At 33.8% G+C, this 3,263-nt stretch overlaps 1 non-coding gene across 1 annotated transcript; it reads left to right on the top strand.

The window, feature by feature from the left end:
- Positions 1 to 2,923: 2,923 nt before the first annotated feature.
- Positions 2,924 to 2,996, top strand: TRNAA-AGC. Its single transcript has one exon. It is a non-coding gene; the product is annotated as a tRNA-Ala (tRNA).
- The last annotated feature ends 267 nt before the right edge of the window (positions 2,997 to 3,263 follow it).

Below are 3,263 nucleotides of genomic sequence, written 5' to 3'. Positions count from 1 at the left end.
TAGGCTTTCTTAACATCCCATCCCAAGGCTTTATTCTCCAAGACAAATTCTACATCCGAGGACTTCACGTGTTTCCTGCAATACGACCTTAATACCTAGGCCTAAGGCTTCATACATACGTTTCAAGTGGTATAACAAGGGCATTTGGTCTAGTAGTATGAAAGTTCGATTCTCAAAATGCCCCTACAAGAGATTGTAGTATGAAAGACATTTACCAAGTAAATAAATACATTAAAATAACACAAGTGACACATATGTAAACTATGTTATTAATATTTTATTTCTATTACATCTTTTCTTATTTATGAAATAATGAGTGGAGATATTTTTCATTTTCATAATTACTGATGACGGGAGGTTTAGAATTTTTTAATGTAAGAATCGTGGGGATGTAGCTCAGATGGTAGAGCGCTCGCTTCCGATGTGGGAAGTACGGAGATCGATACCTTGCATCTCCAAATGAATCGATCACTAAACTTATGAAATAATGAGCGGAGATATTAGAGCATGGATAGTAGAGCGCTCACTTCTGATGTGGAAAGTACGGGGTTGATATCTTGCATCTCCAAATGAATCGATCACTAAATATATTATTTCTTTTCAATTTTTTCTTATTTACGACATAATGAGCATGGATAGTTTTTCATGTCACTATTATTGATGACGAGACGTTTAGGATTTTGTGACATAAGAATCGTGGGGATGTAGCTCAAATGGTAGACCGCTTGCTTTGCATGCGAGAGTTACGGGGATAGATACCACGCATCTCCAAAATAAAACTATCTATTAGTAAATATATTATTGAAAATGATTTCTTTTCAATTTTTCCTTATTCATGACAGGTTGAGTAGCGATATTTCTTCATTTTCACTATTATTGATGATGGAAAATTTAGGGTTTTGTGATGCAAGAATTGTGGGGATGTAGCTTCGCTTAGCATGCGAGAGGTACGGCTTAGCATACGAGAGGTACGAGGATCGATACCTCGCATCTCCAAAAGAAACAATTTATTATTAATATTTTATTTCTATTCATTATTTCCTTATTTATGACATAATATGCAGAGATACTTTTTTTATTTTCACAATTATTGATGAATGAACGTTTAGGGTTTTCTGATGTAAGAATCGCAGGGATGTAGTTCAAATGGTAGAGCATTCATTTCCCATGTGGAAAATACGGGGATCAATACCTTGCATCTCCAATTGAATCGATTACTAAATATATTATTTCTTTTCAATTTTTTCTTATTGAGGACAAAATGAGCCGGGATAGTTTTTCATTTTTACTATTACTGATGACGAGATGTTTAAGACTTTGTGACATAAGAACTGTGGGGATATAGCTTAGATGGTAGAGCACTTGCTATGCATGTGAGAGGTACGGGGATTGATACCCTGCAAATCTAGATTTTCTTCATTTTCACTATTATTTATGATGGAGCTTAGGTTTTATGATGCAAGAATTGTGGGGATAAATTTAGGGTTTTATGATGCAAGAATTGTGGGGATGTAGTATGATGGGAAATTTAGGGTTTTATGATGCAAGAATTGTGGGGATGTAGCTTAGATGGTAGAGCTCATTTAGCATGCAATGAATTTAGGGTTTTATGATGCAAGAATTGTGGGGATGTAGTATGATGGGAAATTTAGGGTTTTATGATGCAAGAATTGTGGGGATGTAGCTTAGATGGTAGAGCTCATTTAGCATAGCTCATTTAGCATGCGAGGGGTAAGGGGATATCCCCATCTCCAAAAGAAACTATTTGTTATTAATATTTTACTTCTATTCAACCTTTCCTTACTTATGACATAATTAGCAGAGATATTTTTTCATTTTCACTAGAATTGATGACGGGACATTTAGGGTTTTCTGATATAAGTATTGTGAGAATGTAGCTTAGATGGTAGATTGCTTGCTTAGCATGCGAGAGGTACGGGGATCGGATCGATACCCATATCTCCAAAAGAAACTATTCGTTATTAATATTTTATTTCTATTCAATTTTCCTTATTTATGACATAATGAATAGCGTTATTTTTTTATTTTCACTATTATTGATGATGAGATGTTCATGATTTTGTGACATAAGAATCTTGAGGATATAGCTTAGATGGTAGAGCGTTTGCATCAAATGTGAGAAGTACTGGGATCGATACTATGCATCAACAAAGGAAACGATTACTAAATATATTAGTTCTTTTAAATTTTTCCTTATTTACGACATAATGAGCGGGGATAGTTTTTCATTTTTAATAGCATTGATGATGGGAAGTTTAGAGTTTTTTGATGTAAAATCGTGGGAATGTAGCATGCGAGAGATATGGGGATCGATACCTCGCATCTCCAAAAAAAACAATTCATTATTACTATTTTATTTCTATTCAATATTTCCTTATTTATGACATAATGAGTAGCAATATTTTTTCATTTTCACTATTATTCATGATGAGACGTTTAGGGTTTTGTGATGTAAAAATTGTGGAGATGTAGCATAGATGGTAGAGCGCTCGCTTTGCATGCGAGTTGTACAGGGATTGATAACCTACATCTCCAAAAGAAAGTATTTAATTTGTTATTATATTTTTTCATTTTCACAATTATCGATTTCCCGCATCACCAAACCAAACTATTTGTTATTAATATTTTGATATTTTTTTATTTTCACTATTATTGATGATGGGACATTTAGGGTTTTATGATGTAAAAATCATGGGATGTAGCTGAGATGGTATAGTGCTCACTTTGCATGCAAGAGGTACAGGGATTGATGCCCCACATCTCCAAAAATAAAACTATCTATTATTAAATATATTATTTCTTTTCAATTTTTCCTTATTTATGACATGTTGGGTAGCAATATTTCTTCATTTTCACTATTATTGATGACGGAAAATTTAGGGTTTTGTGATGCAAAGATTGTGGGGATGTAGCTTAGATGGTAGAGTGCTTGCTTAGCATGCGAGAGGTACGGGGATCGATACCCTGCATCTCCAAACGAGAGAAATTATTTTTTTAAGTATGAGTTAATTTAACATGTTATGTATAAGGTGGGTACGAGAGAAAAAGAAAAGATACTTATATAAGGATTATTATATCATTATGGCTATGCTCTTTTTATAGATAAAAGAGAGTAATGTCCCACAAGTAATGTCCCACAAGCACATATAGAGAGAGGACTTATTGTAAGTAAAGAAAGCGTAAAGAAAGCAATCTAGTAGTTATACTGCTACTTGTGGAGAGGGAATGTGATGAGTTCCTCA

This window comes from Cucurbita moschata, unplaced genomic scaffold, assembly GCF_002738365.1.
Source record: "Cucurbita moschata cultivar Rifu unplaced genomic scaffold, Cmos_1.0 Cmo_Scf00094, whole genome shotgun sequence".
Classification (NCBI taxonomy): Eukaryota; Viridiplantae; Streptophyta; class Magnoliopsida; order Cucurbitales; family Cucurbitaceae; genus Cucurbita; species Cucurbita moschata.
This window is presented reverse-complemented; position numbering and strand designations above follow the sequence as displayed.